Source organism: Macaca mulatta, chromosome X, assembly GCF_049350105.2.
Source record: "Macaca mulatta isolate MMU2019108-1 chromosome X, T2T-MMU8v2.0, whole genome shotgun sequence".
Lineage (NCBI taxonomy): Eukaryota > Metazoa > Chordata > Mammalia > Primates > Cercopithecidae > Macaca > Macaca mulatta.
In genome coordinates this window covers 28,736,487-28,757,380 of record NC_133426.1, presented here as the reverse complement: position 1 = coordinate 28,757,380, position 20,894 = coordinate 28,736,487, and the positions used below count along the sequence as shown (strand labels likewise).

Genomic DNA, 20,894 nt, shown 5'->3' with positions numbered 1-20,894 from the left:
TGAGCTGTGATCACAACACTGCACTGTAGCCTGGGCGACAGTCTCAAAAATAAACAAACAATAAAAAAGTCCCAGTACCAGAATCAGCAGCATCACCTAGGAAGTTTGTAGGAAAACAGCCTCTCAGGTCCCACAACTATAACAAAATTTGCATTTTAGCAAGAACCTCAGGTGATTCTTACTAACATTGAAGTTTGAGGAGCACTAGTCTTTTCTATTAGATTATAAAAATAGGTATCAAGCTAGAAAAACTGAATATCCACATGTAAAATAATGAAAATGGCCAGGCACATAGGGAGGCAGAGGCAGTAGGATTGCTTGAGCCCAGGAGTTTGAGATCAGCCTGGGCAACATAGCAATAGCTTGCTCTCAAGTAAAAGAGGAAAAAAAGAAGTTTGAAGAATGAAATTGGACTCTATCCTCACACCACACACAAACATTACCTCAAAATAAATCACAGACCTCAATGTAAGAGCTAAATCTATAAAACTCTTTGAAGAAAATATAGAAGTGTTTGTGATCTTAAGTTAGGCAGACTTACTAGTTATTCACTTAAAACAAAAAAGACAAAAAATAGATATATTAGAGATTATCAAAATTTAAAACTCTTGTGTTTCAAAGGACACAGTCCAGATAGTAAAAAGGGAACCCAAGGAATGAGAAAAAATACTTTCAAATCATATGTATAAGGGACTTGCATCTAGAACATATAAAGAACTCTTATAATTCAATAATAAGACAGAAAACCGAATTTAAAAATTACCAAAAGCTATAAAGATTTGTATCTCCACAGAAGATATATAAATATCTAATACGTATATGAAGAATGTTCTGTATCATCAGTCATTAGAGAAAGAGAAATTAAAACTCCAATGATATTTTATTTCATACTTACTAGGATGGCCATAATGAAAAAGACCAGTAACAAGTATTGGTAAGGATGTGGAGGAACTGGTATCCTCAGACACTATTAGTTGGAGTGAAAAATGATGCAGCTGTTTTGGTAAATCTGGTTCCTCAATACTTTAAACACAAACCACCAATATATCCACACAAAAACTTGCAAGAGAATGTTCATAGCAGTATTATTTATAATAACCAGGAGGTAGAAACAACCTAAATGTCTGTTGGCTGATGAAAGGATAAATAAAATGTGTTGTATCCAAACAATGGTATATTATTCTGCAAAAAAAGAAGGAGTACTTCGGATTAACTTCGGATTACAGTGTGCTAAGTGAAGTAGGCCAGTCATGAAATACCACATATTACATGACTCATTTCATATGAAATATCCACAACAGGCAGATCCATACCAACAGAAAGCAGACGAGTGGTTGCTAGTGGCAGGAGAAAGGGGGATAGGGATTGACTGTTAATGGAGTAAAGAAAATGTTCTAAAAGTGTACTGATGCTTGCACAACTCTATGGTTATTAATAGAAATCATAAAATTATACAATTTAAATGGGTCAACTGCATGGTTTGTGAATTATATATTATTATTAATTTTTAAGTCAAGTCTGTATTATACATAGTTCCAGTGCGTGGATTAGACACACGGTCCAAAATAAACACCTGTTGAATAAATAGACACATGACCAACTGACTGACTGAATTAATTAATTAAATCAAGAGAGCAAGTAACCTCAGAGACTACATTGAGAGTTCTACCTGAGTTCCTGACAGCTTGCCTATTCTACCTTCTCTCCTTTGTGAATCCTGCCTGCATTTGCAAACGTTGTATTCTACAAAATAACCTTATAACTATCATAATGATAAATTTTCATTAAGCATTTTTGAATTGGTTATGCATACATGCTACCAAAAACTACTTAATCCAGACAAATACCACTCCCTTAATGAACAATATTTGCAGAACAGTGATTCTGTATTTCACAAAGGAGTATTATCTGTCACAAACACCTTCATCTGTCTTCATACATTATTAACTACAAAGTGAACTATTGTCATTCATTCATGAAAGAGCTACCAGTGGTTTCTATGAGGGCACAATAATTATTTGTTGCTTAACTGTCAGACAAGAGTTCTTGGGCTTATACTGATAGGAACTATTTTCACCTCAACTAGTATCTCCTATGAAGGACTTTATTATAAAATAACTAAAATGGTTATGTAGAAAGTACCCAATGGTTTATTAATTATTCAACCATGATTAAATAACATTTTTGACAACAGTTAAATGTAGTGTCAAATAAAGTTGTTCAAAGTTATTAAGCTAACTGAAAAAACTTATTTGTATCGTGAGAAAAAAACAAGTTTTTCCAATAGAAAAATAAGCAAATAATAATAGAAACTATTGTCTATAATTTTCCTTGGTGCTTTGAATACTTGAGAAATTTAAATACAATGAATTACTTTCCAAAAATAAATGTAAGATATTAAATATATTATTCTATATTAAAAATTACTCATGTCTCTCTTGAAACTCAAACACACTTTAATATTGACCCAAAAAATCCAATTACAAGTATTTTATCAGGGAACTAGGGGTAATTAACAGCTCTGAAGTCAAAACACAATATTTATTAATGCCAAAATATATCCTAAAAATGCCTGAGCTTTTCAAGTCAGATTCATTTGAACACTGTGGACAAACATTCACATACCAAAGAAATTAAATATGCTAAGTGGCAGAGACATTGAAGCTAAGGTGTTTGTTCCAAACTGAGAGAAGAATTCATGGCCTTTAAAGACATTCTTTTATCTATGTTTCCTCGTCACTTACTATTAAAGTTTAACCACTGAACAAAGCAAACAAAAAAGGCAGGTTCTCTTAAAGCAACTATCAAAGTTTACAGAAATTAGGAGAATAAAACACTGCCCACATTTAAATTCAAGTGCTACGGCATTGGAACTGGATCCCTCATATAATCTGTCCTATTTAAGAAAATATAGAGGATTTGTAACAGTGGGAAAGTAGCATAATAGATGCTGACAAAAGGCTTCTTTCAGTGAGAAAGTGTCTAGCCTAAGAAAAAAAAAAGGAGTCAGACGTCACCAGATATTGTAAATTTGCTGTAAGAAAGCTTCCTTACAATGCCTCCTTTAGAAAGGTGAACAAAGAGGGTGAATCTATTATGAAAGGTAGGAGAAACTGAAGCCAAGTACGAAAGCCCTAAAGAACTTATTACAATTAGGCAACCTGTTTAATAACTTGAAAGATGTTGGAGAGAAGAGATGAGTGAAAAAAGATATATTTTCAGAAAAAGAAAAAAGATAAGTGCTTCATTCCAAATAGTACCAACTTCCTAATTTCTAGCCCAGCCATTCGAATTCACATGGAACTATTTCACTTGAAAATATAACCATTTCTTCATGTAGATAATGATACTATGCTAAAAATCCTAAAATATTTTAGTGTTAATAGCTTTTATCATTATTATAAATTCTTTTCTTCCTCTCATCAAATCATACATTTATCTCAGGCTTATAGGTATGGAATCTTCAATATATATTCTCATCTGAATATAGGTTTGTCTTACAATCTAAGAAATGTTAGGGATTGTAATAATATGCTCTTTATGCAAACACAAAGTCAAATATATAGTCTAATATATATAGGCAAGAATAAATAATTAAATCCTAATAATACATTCTTAGTAGTAAAGTACTAATAATATCTTAAACTAGTATAGTATTTTATATCATCTTACTAAATCCAGAACACCAAAATAGGAAAATTCAGACATAAGCTTTTTCTATAAAGTGAAAAATACTAAAGTTAACAGAAATAACTACTTTTTTAAACCTAAGAGTCTTAATGCAATAAAGTATTAAAAATGTACTCTGGGCCAGGCGCAGTGGCTCACGCCTGTAATCCCAGCACTTTGGGAGGCCGAGATGGGTGGATCACGAGGTCAGGAGATCGAAACCATCCTGGCTAACACAGTGAAACCCCATATCTACTAAAAAAATACAAAACATTAGCTGGGTGTGATGGCAGGCACCTGTAGTCACAGCTACTCGGAAGGCTAGGAGAATGGTATGAACCCGGGAGACAGAGTTTGCAGTGAGCCAAGATCACACCACTGCACTCCAGCCTGGGCGACAGAGTGAGACCACGTCTCAACAACAACAACAAAAAAAGATGAACTCTGCCTGCAGAGTTTTTGCTACTTATAAAATAGGTTGCATTTGTCAAACGGTAAATAAAATGGAGATTCTTTGGGAAAGAGGTAATAAAAGGGCTGTATTTGGTAACTATTGTTAGTTTGGCTTTCCTTTCAATGATATCATAATGACCACCACTTAAAATTCATGTCTTAAAAAAAAAGGAAAACCAAGTTCTAGTGAGATTGTTATACAACAGAAATATTTAATGTTATATTAGCATGAAAATTTCAGGAAGCATTTTATACAAAACAGAAAATATCCTGTAGACATGACTAATACCATTTAAAAAGGACTTTTTTTTTTCTTTTTTTGGATAATGGATAGCATACATGGCTGTCCATGACTCAGGTCTGTGATATCTCCAAAATTCCTGCCTCCACAACTCCAATATTATTTCTCCCATTTATGATGAAACATGGTGGAAATGGTAAATGTTCTTGCTGTGTTACACCCACTTTGGCAATTTAATGTTCATTGGCTATCATGTTTTTTGCCCTCTATATCAAAACAAGACCAGACATGGCATACCCATCAGAGGTAATTAGTAGCAAATACTCCTCAAGCATTTAGTTTTTCTACCTGCTAAGGCTAAGGCGGAGTGAGGGCCACATGGCCAGAAATTTTTTCTGTGTTGAGGTGCTGACTGACTAATTAATGAGCTCTTTTGAGACATCATTAACATTCACTTGCTTTTATGTTTTAGTTTTTGGGTTTTTTTTACCAGTATGTGGCCTATTAAGATAATACAACTCATTAGACAGGTTCCTTAGGCACATCAAACCAAGTCACTTCATCATGATTGAATCCAGAACCTTACTAGCAATTCCCAGCCTAACTTTCAAGTTTTCTGCCTCAAATCACTAATCAGTACTGATACTCTTAGGTTTCCTACCTAATATATTACCTCCAAATTAGATAGAATTGGGATAACTAGCACCTGACTACTGAATCAGTGCATTATTTACTTATTTTTAAATTATTGATGCAAAGGCAATAGAAAAGCTGATTTATGGTCATATTAAATATGAATATTTTTTCATTGCCAGTTGATTCAAAATAAACTTTAGTTCAATAAATCTGAAAGTAATCATAATAATCAGAATATTGCCCAACTTAGGTTTTTATCTTTTACCACATTCTTTTCTGGGCAGGCCACCATTTGATAATGTAGACTAAATGGTGAAATATTATATATCACTGATAAAGAATAAACTAGAGCTACACATATCAAATGAATTTCACAAGTACAATGAACAGAGCAAAAGTGTGTTTCAGAACACATATTTTATCACACCATTTATGCAAAGTTAAAAACTGTAAAACAATACTATATATTGCTTGGGGATAGACACCTATATTAAAAAAAAAGAAATAACAAATGCATAGTATGATTGTCACTATATTCAGAATGGTAAGTATATCTGGAAGACGGGAGAGGTGATCAGGGAAGGGAGCGAACAGACAAAGAGGAGGGTATTTCACTGCTTTGGCAATGTTTTATTACTTAAGCTAGATGGTGAGCACACATGTGCTTAGGTATTCCTTAAATATTGTATAATAAATAATTTATTCATTTATATGTTTTTAACTTATAAAGAACAAAAACTTATTTCTTACAATTCTGGAGGCTAGGAAGTGCAAGATCAACGCGCTGGCATTTTGATGTCAAGCAAAGGCCTTCTTTCTCCGTCTTCCGGAGGGAAGGAAGGCTGAGTTCTCACATGGTGGAAGGTGGAAGAGCAAGACAGCTGAACATTGAGTGAAACCTCTTTAATAAGGGCCTTAATCACATTCACACAGGAGGAGCCTTCACGGCCTAATCATTGTTTAAAGACTCTACCTCTCAATACAATCACATTGGAAACACCTGAATGTGTGGAGGAGGCATTCAAGCCATAGTAAAACCTCGGAGATATATGTGATTTCTGACACTAGTAGGTAACTCTTTATCAGAGATGTGAATGTTAAATCAATAATTAATACTGTACCTAAAGTAAATAACTTATTTTACTCTGTAATTTCCTAAAAGATAGTTTGGCATCATTTCCTCGGCCCATGAGCTTTGTTATTCAAATAATAGTTTTGATTTTTTTCATGCATGCACTTAGAATATTATGAATATGAGGTTATCTTGTGCTATCTATGTGGAGATTGAAGTATTAAAACAAACATAACCACATCATAATAGCTTGGTGTAGGCTCTGTGTGGTCAAATGCATAATAAATTATTTAAAACTTAATTCAGTGTTTTGAGGTAGTATCCTTGAAATTAAACATGCTAATTATTACAAATCAATTCATGTTAATCTTCATTGCTAAAACGTTTTTCCATTAATGAGATACATAAACATTTGTAAACTAAGTTAAATCACACAAATTTAAAACTAGGATTCATTATTTTTCTAACCATGTATACTAAAGGACATTTTCCAAGAGAAGCTTTTTTTAAAAACAACAATGCTGCAATTATTTTATTCTTTATCTTACTTGCACTTCAGAGAGATTTTCTCCATGATTTGCAACTTTGGTTGTTCTCTACAGAATAATCCTCCATCAATTACACAAAGAACATAAGGGTTTAGAAATATATACATATATGGATATATGTATATAGTACATATATATCTTCATGTGAAAAGACTTTCTACTTTAAAAATATTATAAGGAATGTTACTTTACAGAGTGATACATTATTAGACTGTAAGTTTTGAAAAATCAGATCCAAAGGAAAAGAAACAACGTGAAAAGGAGATAATAAAATTATATATATTCTAGTTCTTGAAGAATTTAGACAAAGTTGGATCATTATTTAAGTGGTATATCACTTAAAGCAGCATCCAAAACTTTTAATGGTTTCATTCTGGTATGGTAACTAAGTATCATTTCCTGTATTTTAGGCAGAAACTATACGCTAGAAACAAAAAAATCTGTGGTTTATGCAGTATAAAGGAATTTAAAAAGTTATAAAGGGGCAAATTAAATTTTGTATGGCGCCTATTTTGTTAGCTATTTTTGTTACTATTTAACTGAAAAAATTCAATAGCAAATTTTTTAAAGTAAAAAGGAAATCACTAAAAAGTTAGATTTCCTTTCTTACTGGTTTATATCTATTATATCTACATCTGTAGATATATCCACATATAATTTCCCAAAAGACGTGTAGTTCATATGTTATTTTCACAATGTTGAAGCAGGATCCACCAAACCAGCATTTAACCTTTTTACATGAAATCGGAAAAAATCTTATAGTGGATACCTGCTTTATGCTAGGTATGCCAAAACAATTGCCCTCAGGGGTAACCTAAAGACAACATGTGTATTAAAATCCATGAATTAGGTAAATCCAATGGATTATGCAGACCATAAATAATACGGTGTTCAAGTTTCTTATTTTATTAAACATATAATGTTAAAATTAAAAACAAATACGTAAGTTTTTAACCTTTTAAATTTAGAATATTGACTATCTTCTATGTTCAACTTGAGAGTAGGAATTTCACATTTTTATATTAAAATGGCTACAGGAATCAAGCAAATAACACTAATGAGTCAAATAGGCAACACTAATATGACGTGATGGGGAGTAGGGTAAAGTGAAAACCATTTCTCATCTTCATTGGGGTTATAAGAAAAAAATTGTGAAAGTCCTTGAAATAGGCAGAAAGTTAACTGGATGTGCTCGCTACAGCAACTTTCTGATATGTCCGCCTTTCACTGTCTTATTTTACCTCTCTGTAAATTGTAGAAAACTGATTATAATAATTATAATGATTATTGTCCATAGATATATAAATTAATTGTGCCTCCTGGAGATGCAACTGATTACTGTCTTGTGGATACTAAGCATTTTTTTTTTTTGCATCTATTTGTACATTCATTTCACAATTCCTAACTGACTGTATCTGTGTGTTTTGTATTTTTTAAAATTCTCTTTTTACCAGTTGTAACATCTTACTGGTTTCCTCATTAACTGTTGAGCTAAATAAAATTTTTAATCGTTTTATTTTACATTTATGACAGTCATAATTTCACCTTTTTAAAAATGAATTTTTAATGGAATCTATATCAATTGACAGATAAATCACATTAGGCAAGCGTTACACAAAAACTTTGTAGAATTTTATTAAAATTTTACAGATGTGAGATACTTATACTTTGCCAAATAATCTATAAATATTTTATTTTGCATCCTTTCTCTGCCTTTAAGTTCAAGTTTGAATGATAAAATAATAAGGTATGTTCTCTAATCAGTCACAAAAAAACTAGATGAAACAATGCATGTTAATTTAGTAATCAATCTCAGAATTCAAAAGCTTGTTTATAAAAGGAGATTGGCCAAAATAATCTCAAATATATTTTCCAATATAGATACTCTGGGATTCTGTGATATTATTCCTGGCACTGTTTGTGAAAGAGAGGAAGATGACAGACAGTCTACGTCCTTCCTTCTCTAGAATGAGATTCTGTCAAGGCTAATAGTCCCCATTATCACAATAAGCAATAAACTTTGCTTCACTTCAACAGCAGGCTATTTTGGTATCATTTCCCAGAAGCCGTAATTCAACACCTTTCGAAGTATAAAGTTTCCAAAGTTCTATACCTTAGTATTCATCAAATTCCTATTTGTAAGATAATCAAAAATAGCTTCATAAAAAATTTTAGTTAGCTGGGCATGGTGGCTCATGCCTGTAATCCCAGCACTCTGGGAGGCTGAGGCGGGCGGATCACGAGGTCAGGAGATCGAGACCATCCTGGCTAACACGGTGAAACCCCTTCTCTACTAAAAATACAAAAATAAATTAGCCGGACGTGGTGGCAGGCACCTGTAGTCCCAGCTACTCGGGAGGCTGAGGCAGGAGAATGGTGTGAACCTGAGAGGCGGAGCTTGCAGTGAGCCAAGATTGTGCCACTGCACTCCAACCTGGGCAACAGGGCAAGACTCTGTCTCCAAAAAAAAAAAAAATTTAGTTGATCCCAGACATTTTTATATATCTCTGTATTTTGTGTATGGTTATTTTCTGAGATGACCAATACATCTACTTCTAGATAACAATTTCTGACTGTCATTTAATTACCTACATGTTCATATTACTAGTTTACCACCAAAATTCCAAATCTAGTTTCTCCCAAGATTACGTATCTCGCATCATTTAGATCACTAGCAGAAAAGTGTAACATATCCTTATTTTATAAACAAACAAACAAAAAACAAAGAACAAAAGAAACACTTCTAAGATATGTACAAATTCTAAGAATTATCATTTGAAAAGCATTTAGTTTCCAAGGAATGGTATCAGATTAAATTGAATTAAATACACACATTAGTTACAAATAATGAAAGATGTCTGTTACATTTTATTTTATATGATTACAAGTATTGGTATAAGATTTTAAAATAAATTTTGTATGCTAAAATACACAAAGTCATTATTTTTAAAGGATTTTTTCTAAAAACCTTCATTTTTATTTACTTAACTCACGTATAAGCAGGCAAAAAGAATGTAAGTTGGTTTGAAAGTTTCTACTAGAGAAACATAGCAAAAATTATTTATAGTTAGGCTTGTTACTTCCTTGCCACTGGCAATATTTACAAGCCTCACTGCATAGATCTGTGCAATATGTGTTCACATGTGATTATTTAAATTTAAGTTAAACTAAATCAATTATATTTCTCAGTAGCAATGGCCATATTTCAAATGCTTTATAGCTCCACATAGCTAGTGATTACCGTATAGGACAATATAGATACAGAAAAGTTTCAACATCACAAAAATTTGTATTGGATAGAGCTATATTAGATCACACTAAATTATCAATATTCAACTTTAACAAGATTGACAAAAGCCAGTATTTTTATTATAAATATCTATTTATCCAATACTACTTCATTTATACAAAAAGAAAGAGAGGTTTGCATAGGGTTTTATTAAAAGATATGAATACACGCCAAAAATTTTATTTCTTCTTATTCACTGAGGAAACTGGCACATGTTGTAATAGGATTCATAGGATTATTTTCTATAGGTATTTTATTTGTGGTTATTATGGGGATTAAATAAAGTTATAGGAGTCTATTTTAAACTGATAACTTCAATCACATAAAAGATCTCTACTCCTTTATATCTCTCCCATACACACATTTTATGTTACTGATGCTGCAAATGACATCTTTTTATATCATGTATCTATTATTACGGATCTATAGGTTTTTAAAATGGTTTTGTACTTTAAATTATATACCAGAATTAAAAGTGATTTACATATTAACATTACAATACTGCATGATTCTATATTCGTCTATATATTCACTTTTATCAAAAATTTTAATATTTTTATATGGTTTCATGTTGTTGTCTAGCATCCTTTCAACTTACATGATATTCTTTAGCTTTTCATGTAGGGCAGCTCTACTGGTGATGAATTCGTGCAGCTTTTGTTTACCTGGGAAAGTCTTAATTTCTCCTTTTTTGGGGGCATGGGGGCGGAGTTTTGCTCTTGTCACCCAGGCTGGAGTGCAATAGCACGATCTTGACTCACCGCAACCTCCACCTCCCAGGTTAAAGCAATTCTCCAGCCTCAACCTCCCTAGTAGCTGGGATTACAGGCATGCACCACCACACCCAGCTAATTTTTGCATTTTTAGTAGAGATGCGGTTTCACCATGTTGGTCAGGTTGGTCTCAAACTCCTGACCTCAAGTGATCTGCTCACCTCAGCCTCCCAAAGTGCTGGGATTAAAGGCGTTAGCCACCATGCTTGGCCTCTCCTTCATTTTTGAAGGACAGTTTTTCCAGATATAGTATTCTCGTTAGACTGTTCTTTTTTGTTCAGTATGTTGAATATATCATCCCACTCCCTTCCGGTCTGCAAGGTTTCTTTTATTTTCCCCCCCAATTTGAGAGCAGGTACTATTTATTAACTGACCAGCTTAGAAAAATAATCATGGTAGACACCTTAGTTCATTCTTCTAATAAGCCTGTTGATCTGGTCCTCCCTGTTGCCAGCATCTCCACCTTCTACAAAATGGGTGGTCTTTTTCTTCATTCCACCTCGTGGAGAAGATAATTTGAAGGGCCACAGAAGTTATTTGCCTCCTTGAAGCGTTTTGCAACAGTATAGATCTCATGAATCAGATCCTCCCTGCAGATGATGCCAAGAGATCGAGCAATCAAAGCGTTACCTGTCAAACCAATTCGCTTCTTATTGATTTTGCCATAATCACGCTTATAGATTAGCTCATTTACTGACTTCAGATTGGGGTACCCCCATGCAACAATATGACTCTACAATCCTCATCATGTTAATCGAAGCCTTGTTGAGTTTCACAAAGGTTCCAATGAAGATTTGACGAAAGCGAAGAAGCTGCAACATCTTTCAGACCTTTGGGCTCACGCCATTGATACCTCTAATCCTGATGACAAACGCCAATTTGGGTTCAGCAGGTACATAGAAGTTGCCAGCTTTTCTTGCCATCCTTGCCATTCGAATTTCAGTTCTTTACATCTGCCTATATTCCTTGTGATAGTGCTTCGCTTTTTCATGGATAAGCTTCCTCCTTGCCTTTTGAAGCATCTTTTGGGCAAACTTCTTTCTCAGGCGCTTGATCTTCAGCTCTGCGAAATTCCTTCGCTTTTTCTTAACGGTTTCTGGTACAGCAGGAACCTTCTTCTTCTTCTCTTCTACACCCTCCATGGTTCCAGCCGGAAAAAGGGCTTTTTTTTTTTTTTTTTTTTTCCTTTTTATTTTCTTTTGAGATGCAGTCTCACTCTGTCGCCCAGGCTGGAGTGCAGTGGTGAAGTCTTGGCTCACTGCAAGCTCTGCCTCAGGGGTTCATGACATTCTCCTGCCTCAGCCTCCCGAGCAGCTGGAACTACAGGTTCCCACCACCATGCCTGGCTAATTTTTTGTATTTTTTTTTTTTTTAAGCAGAGACGGGGTTTCACCATGTTAACCAGGATGGTCTAGATCTCCTGACCCCGTGATCCGCGCACCTCGGCCTCCCAAAGTGCTGAGATTACAGGCGTGAGCTACCGCGCCCGGCCAAGGTTTCTGCTAAGAAATCCACTGATAACTTGTCAAAGCTACCTTGTACACGATGAGTCATTTTTCTTTTGATTTTTTAAAGGTATAGTATGACTTCTTTCAAGATATATAAATATATATTAATTTTTAAGATTCTCTCTTTGTACCTGACTTTCTAAAATATAATTATAGTGTGTCTCTGTGTGGATATTTTGGGGTTTCTCCTAGAGTTCACTGAATTTCTTGAATTTATATTTGTATTTCTTTCCTCCATTTTGGGATGTTTTAGCCATTTTTTCTTAATTGAGCTCTCTGTCCCTCCATCTCTCTCTTCTCCTTCTGGCACATCCATAATGCATATATTGGCCCACCTGATGTCCCATAAGTCCCTTAGTCTCTCTTCGTATATGTTCAATCTTTTTACTTTTTGCCCCTCTGACCTGGTAATTTTGAATAACAAGTCTTGAAGTTCATTGACTCTTTCTTCCACTTAGTCAAGTCTGCTGGTAAACCCCTCCAGTGACTTTTTTCAATTCAGCTATTATATCCTTCAAGTCCAAAATTTTTGTTCTTTTTTTATAGTTTCTACGTCTTCAGTGATATTTTCATTTTGTTCATTTTTTCCTGATTTTGTTTAATTGTCTGTTTTCTCTCTTAGCTCACTGAGCATCTTTAAAACAGTTATCTTTAATTTTAAAATTTTAAAATTCCAGTGTAAAATTTCAGCATGAACACAGAAATAAAAACTCATTAGTCTAGATATCTGCTTTCTGGTGGGCATGAAATTCATCACTGACTTCAGCTCAAACTAGACAAATAAGATAAATAGAAAACCCTACCAACCAAGATTCTCTGTTGTCTTACACCCAACAGAGAAAATAACTCTTTAAACCATTACTGCATCTACAGAACTCATCAAATGATAAGACATTGAAGCCAAATTTTCAACTACTCTTGCCAGTGATGTGCAATAACTTCACCAAATGGTAAGACCATAAAACTAAATTCCCAACCTTTCCTGCCAGCAATCAGAAATAACTTACTAGCTGAAAACAAACCGAAAGCAAAACACAAAATTAGTAGAGTGGAAAATAAAAATAAGAAAGACAGTCAACAAAATTATTTAGTCAGAAATCCTAGGTAGAAGCCTAGGTTTAAACTGCTCAGTAGGTGCCCTTCTCTGATGAGAAAGTATATCTGGCTCTAGTAAGCAAATCATTGGGCATCTTGGTGGGAATACCTCCACAAATATTAAAAGATAATTTTCAGAAAAGGTAAAACAATGACTAATACAGATATAAAAATGAAAATGAGCATGTATTAAAAATATTTTTATTCATTCGATAAGAAAATCAGATAGATGCTATAACTAGAGTTCAAAGGAAAATTAAAAAGCACAAATTTCTGGGAGTAAGGGAATTGAATTTCAAATGGAGGCAAAGCTAGCTTACCCACAGTTAGGAGAGAAGTCATTGGAAATTTCGTGAAATTAGACAAAATTTAGAGAGTTATAGAATAGCTGAAAGGCAAAGAAAGACTAGAATCTAATAATCCACAAGCCTGTGCTATATGTGAGAATGCATGCTCTTCCATTGAAACACATATTTTCCCCTGTATTAGTAAACAAAATAAAATAGCCAAAACTTATGAAATTATGAGTCATGAGAGAAACAGTATTAAAAGTTACCAAATAATGATTGAGGCTTATTCTGGCCCTTAGAGCTGGTATTCAATTTAGAAATTATTTAATATTTTCCATTTCTTTGGTTTTAAACTTTCAAAGCACTGATGCAAATGAAGTAATCCTCTTTTGCTAGGTAGTTATTTCTCAGTTAAGAAAATTCTTAACAATTAGAGCTATTCAAAAGTGGCATGTCTGCCCCTGTAGTGAGATTCCCAACACTAAGGATATTCAAACAGAGCTTAGCTGACTAGTTACTAAGAATTTCTTACAAGGGAATTCCTGCACTGTGTGGGAGGTTGGATTCCATGACCTTTAAGTCCTCTTGCAATTCTAAACTCTATGGTTCAACTCTAGATGTCCTAATATCACAGATTACTCTCCTTTAAAACAATTTAGCTTAAAGTCCTAGTCACATTTTAATTTCCATTGCTTTTTAAATTCAAACAGTTTAAAATCATACATTGACAAAAATGCAATCTGTAGGTTCTGGATATAATATGCTCATTCATATATGAATTGAATAATTTTAATTTTCACTGTAAATGTCCGTTAGCAGACTGCAGAGAGAACTTCTCAGCATGATCTCGCAGCATGGTCCAAAGAAAAAGAACAGAGCCTGCCATAATGTTTAAAAGCAAGAGAATCAGAGAAGTTCACTTGGGAGGTGAAATCCTCCACAGTTATGCTTTTGTAAAGATTTCGGCCTTAGGGTCCTGTTCATTCCTGTCTCTCATTCAATCTCCATATTTCAGAACACAAAATACGTATCTGTTTGAAATTGTATAGAGTATTTTTCTGTCTCAATGTTAAATCCAAGAGTAATATTAAAAGTTGAGTGCATTTTTCTTGAATATGTATTCCACAACCTACTAAAACTTCTCACTGAAATGACTGAAATTTGGGAATAATAGGAAAACATTTTCACATTTTGAAAGATGACTTTTTTCTCTGAAAGACTGTACTATATTTGACATATATCATGCATTCACAGAATTACTAAATCTAGTTAAGCTGACTTAGCAATCATCTATTCCATATTAATAAAACTACCAATATTTTCATAGTTTTCATATGATTTTTCAATTTCTTAAAACTACTCCTGACCAAATGTAAATTAATCTTTATTTACCTTCCTTTCTTATTTATACCTCTCTTTTGACAATGTCGTTTATTATTATAATTATTTATATATTAGGTATTGTCATAGCTTTCCCACTGGACTTTAAATCCTTGAATAAAACATGACTCATTTTGCATTCCACTTCCTTTACAAAGACCAGTATCCTAAGCATAACTCAGTAGCTTTGAAGAATATTTTATATTTCTCTTAATTTTTAATTCAATAGATTCTCATTGTTAGAACTGTTAAGCAATATGGGGTCTCATTGTATAACTCAAGGCACTGATCATTTCTGATTTTTAGATTTCATGGTTAATTGTTAAACTGTCTGAATGGAAATCATCTATGAAAATGCAAAAGAAAAATAAAAGAACCATAAAAAATTCATTAGCTTTTAATAATTAAAAATGTTAATGATAAACTATTGCACCTTCTACTTCAGTTTGATGTCATAGTGTAAATGACTATGAGTTTGATTTTTTTTTTTTTACTAGGGACATTCAAGTTTGAATTCTAGATTAACCACTAAATTTTGGTGACATATTTGGCCTTTCCAAGTCTCAATTTCAACACCTAAGACTGGAAAATAATTCATACCACATAGGGTTGAGATAAAGTGATCACGTGCAGTGCTCAACTGAGGGCCAGGCAATCACTAAATGATACCTATTATTGGATGTGACTTAGCTAGACCCTATTTTTCTATATTGCCCATGTTGAACTTTACCAGAGTCCTCCAATCCTGAAAAACAATGATGGTTAAAGATGTCTTCCCACCCTTTTACTTCTGGAGGCTTACTGCCTTTCTTGTATGGCTTAGATAAAACTAACAGATGCCCCTCTTGTTTACTTAGACAAGGCCAGACACGGACCCTCCAAATTCCCAATCTTTATCCCATAAATGATTAGATGAACTAATTGTATCCTCTGACTAATCTGGATAAAATATCTACCAGTTTGGCTTCACCAAATTTAACTAAAGCTTCTCTCTTTCCTTCAGGTCTCTGAACTTTGACACATGCACACAGCCTGAGCCAGCATACAACCTCTCCTTAAGAGGCCTCCTGGACCATTGACTTATGTTAGCGAAAAGCATTCCCTAATCAACTATACGATCATGTCATCATGCCACTCTTTCATACCACTTCCCTACACCTAGTTCTTCCTCACTTTGCTCACTATCCGCTATAAACCAAAATCTCAGTGACATATTTGGCTTCTCTGTGTCTCAATTTTGACACCTAAAAATGGATAACAATTCATACCACTTAGGGTTGAGATAAAGTAAGCATATGCAGTGCTCCGGTGAGGGTCAGGCAAAGAAAAGATTTTTACCTGACTTTGAAAACACAAATCTCATAGCTAGAGCATTCTTCCTACTGCAATAATCCCTCTCCCAGCTCTTACAATAATCCTTCTGAATAGAGCCTCTCCTTATCTATGTCTGGATTGTTTATGCTTGACAATATCTGTATTATGTGGCTTAATTACTATTTATTTCTATTAAATTAAAGTATATTTTAAAGCAAACAGAGAGATGAATAAGCATAATATTTATTTGACAATCTTTCATAGAATGTGCGTTTTATCTGCTTTATTGAACTGTGGACATCAAAATGATGTTTAGTCTAATTTACTTTCAAAATGACATGCTTGCAACTAGAAGCTTTAAACAGGATGCGGTACTTTGAAGATGGAAACAATAAGTTTATTACTACATGGATTCCTGTAATTACTGGCTTCACAATTGGAGATTACTATCCTCCATCTCTAGGATTCATTTTAACTCTAGTCTCCTGACTCAAAATATATGATTAAAAAAACATTTCCTGTTTTATTACAGTGTTTTAAAGAAAGGTATTAGAGCAGGCAAATCAATTCCTAGTTACATCATTTTGTCCATTATTTTGGTGAATCATATATTAGAATAACTATGATAATGGGATGGGTATGTATTAAATATGACAGAGTAGCATTCTCAAAATCGATGTATTCCCTACTCACTGACTTATAAACAAGAATATGAAACACACAAAGACTGACAGGATTCTAAAACAATCTATGAATTATTTAATATCTTCACTGTTTTTCATATAAGAAGTGAACCAGAAACATTGTAAGCATGGATTCTGTTCTGCTAAATAGATGGCCTTACTCTTGAAGTTGGAAAATTAGGTTTGGATAGTTATTTGATTTAGAAAACAAGTTCAAAAATAACTTTCTTTTACATAACATTTCAGGACAGATCTCACTTCTGGCTGCCCATCAGAATCACCTGGTGAGATTTAAATATAAATATAGATGCTTGGGCCTCACCCTAAACCTCCTAAATTAGAAATATTGAAAGCAGAGGCCAGGAATTTATGTATTTCAAACTTTTGCCAAGTGATTTTGTTACATGGTGAGGATTAAGCAACATCTAAGGCTATAAAGCCTTTTTTGCCTCTGATAATCAATAAAATTGGATTATTATAGTCTTTAGAGATACCTGCATTTCTCTTGCCTTAAATATGAGTTTCTCAGGAAAATAAACATAGTTCATAGCTGGTCTGTACTCCTCACTCCTTCAAGTATCAAAAATGAATCACAACTGAAAAATAAAATCAGTTTTATTCTTGTGAAAGGACAGAATAATACAAATCTTGTAGAAAATATTGATTTAATAGTTGGACTGGCTTTTATGTTGTTAGTTTTTTTTTTTTTTTTTTTTCCATCAAGAATAAAATGAGGGTGCATTTCATTCAATAAGATTTAAATTAAGCATGGAAACACAAATGAACTGCAGCTTGCACGTTTCTGTTGCTGCCAATTCTAAATTCAGTTCTAACAAGAGAAGCATCATCCATGTTTGCAAAGCTACAGCTGCCAGCTTGGGGCCAGTGGAGGGAATCAAGTTAGGATGAGCACAGAATCAGCAGCTCGAGGGTTAATCATGCTTTGTTTGCCAAGGTGGTATGCCTGAACCTTTGCTCTGATGGCTAATTTGTTCCTCTGATGTGACAGAGATATCTAATGCTCTTCTCAATCTGGTTCTTTTTTCCCTCCCAGCCACATGAAAGAATGGTAATTCTTTGCCATCTTGCCCTTGGCAGGATCATGAGAATAATTCTGGCCAAAGAGTTGTGGACAGAAATGTTGTACATCACTTCTGGACGATAGCATTTAATTAAATTGCAAGATTTTCTAGCACTCCCCTTCCTCCTGCCACAGTGACCAGGAGCATTCCACTTGGTAGAGTCTTCCTCAGGCCTGAGTCTGGGATAGCATGCAACACGGCCCACGTTCCATCTTAGTCCATTTTGTGTCCCTATAAAGGAATACCAGAGGCAAAGAACACAGATTTATTTGGCTCATGGTTCTGCAGGCTGTACAAGAAGCATGGAGCCAGCATCTTCTTCTGATGAGGGCTTCAGGGAGCTTCTATTCATGGTAGATAGCAAAGGGGAACAGACATTACATAGCAAGAGAAGAAGAAAGAGAGAGGTGCCAGGCTCTTTTTAACACCCGCTTCTTAAGGGAATAAATATAGATGCTTGGGTCTCACCCTAAACCTCCTAAATTAGAAACATTGAAAATAGGAGCCAAGAATTCACATATTTCAAACTCTTGGCAAATGATTTTGTTATATGGTCAGGATTAAGCAACATGTAAGGCTACAAGGCTTTTTTTGGCCTCTGATCATCAATAAAATTGGGTTACTATAGTCTTTAGAGATACCTACATTTCTCTTGTTTTAAATATGAGTTTCTCAGGAAAATAATAGAATGAGAATTTACTCATTACCATGAGGATGCCACCAAGCCACCAAGCTGTTCATAAGAAATCCACCCCCATAATCCAAAGACCTCCCATCCCACTAAGCCCCACCTCCGATATTGGAGATCCCATTTGAATATGAGATTTGGAGCAGACAAATATCCAAACCATATCAGCCACCAACTCCATCCTGAAATAGACATGCAGCAAGAGCTAAACGCAAACATATCTTCTTCTTCTTTTTTTTTTTTTTTTTTTTTTTTTACAGTTTTAGCCCATTCATATTTGGGGCTGTTCATTACTACAACGTAACCTAGACTATTCTGACTGATACAGAGGGCAGGTTGATGGAAATCCATTACAAGATGCAAAGTTATCAGAAGCACAACATATATCTACTTTTGGAACATTCATTTTTACTTTTGTGTTGTACCTATTCTTTAACTCTCTAGAGGCATTCTCCTTCCGTAATCTAAAAGTCAATGCTAAAGGAAGAAAATGGGATTAATCATGTATGCCTAATCATGAGTTAAAGTCAATGTGTTCTTTCTATCCATATATTACATTTTATAAATTATTCATAATTTTCATCAACCCTACTTCTATGAATTGCACTATTAATGATTCTTAGAAGTTGTTTTCTAGGTTGAATAAAATTCTTAACTGCTGAAAATCCACAATCATTAATCTATGAGAATATTACCATCTTTTTTCCCTGTGACGCCTTAATCAAAGCTTACACCCATCAATAAGTAGAGAAATCAACATGGTTCCTTCTGATTATATACCAAGAAAGTTGGCTTGATATTTAGAGAGAAGAAAGACTTCTATCTGGATAACCTCAATTAAAACTGATTACTATTCTGAATTCTTCCCATTCTTTCTTTAGAGGTATCAGAAAAGCAAATGTAACACAAGCCAGCAGATTCCTATTTACTGCTAATTCATGCCAACTTGGAAATGAAACCAAGAACATCTTAAATCTAAATGAAAGCATGAAATGAGAAAACACAAAGTACCACTTGTACTGCCAGCTTCCTTATAATAACACCATGTTCATTATAAGGATGCTGGTTCATTGAAAAATATTTCAGTTGATACAAACATTATTGAAAGTGTGAATTACACACCAAACATATGGTTCTCACATAGTCACTTAAGTTTGGCATGAAATAATTAACTCAAGATAACCTAGTGTGTATCATTGTCTCCTAGATAACTGATGCTTGAATGTTTCTTCCATTTATCATCATGTGCACATATCTGAAACATATATTTGGGACATATTATAGCCATGAAGGTTGTAATTTATGCAGGCAATACCTGTAGAAGTTTATATTTCTGTTTATTTTCTATATTTTAAATACCAGTAGTATGTTAATAAAAATGATGGTGGATACTTCAGGCTTAATGCTATGCTACTATGAATGTATGTATTTTCATGTTGACAACATTTTCTACATTTCACTGAGAATGAGGCCTTCATTGGAAGTGGAACAAAAACACTTTCTAAAAAGCAATGAATAAGGCCTTGAGTATGAAAATCTCAACCACTTATTGTTATGTGTTGACAGTCAGGCACTGCAAAACGCAGTATATCTGCTATGTCACTTGGCCCTTGAGTATTGAGTTATTCTCCCTCAAATGTTCAGATATTGTGATTTCCTCATTCTCCTTAAACTATATTCTTTCTTTTTCCCCCATCCATCTCACAAAGAAGATATATATATATATATGTATGACAGGAGAAGCAAAAAATCTGAACGAGGTGGCTGAAAGAAGCCAATGAGCCAAATAAGTCCCATATTACCCTAAAATCTGCTGCTCACAGAATTTTAAGACTACCTCCAATATTCTTCTTAATAATGATATTAGAAAACAGTAATAGAGAACAAAGATGTGCTGCTGAGAACTCTATGTACATTAACTCTCATCCTTATGGCACCACTTAGGAGATACAGGCGCAGAGCAGTCTGAGCAGAGAGTCTAGGATTCCCATCTATATACAAGAAAAACTCCTAAATACCTCTCTCCCCTTGCTGCAACATACTTACTTTGAAGTGAAAAGCAAATTGAAGGCAGAATAGCAAGGTTTTTCATCATGAAGCTAATAAGAGAAGGAAAATGTCATATTTATCTTTTGTAGATAATGGGGCTTATAGACTGTATTTGTGTAATACT

At 34.0% G+C, this 20,894-nt stretch overlaps 1 protein-coding gene and 1 pseudogene across 1 annotated transcript in view; both read right to left on the bottom strand.

The window, feature by feature from the left end:
• The window catches only part of IL1RAPL1 (interleukin 1 receptor accessory protein like 1), a 1,400,950-nt gene that overhangs the window by 1,077,261 nt on the left and 302,795 nt on the right, over nucleotides 1-20,894 (bottom strand). The window lies entirely within an intron of this gene.
• On the bottom strand, nucleotides 11,028-11,835 carry LOC703251 (large ribosomal subunit protein uL30 pseudogene; annotated as a pseudogene).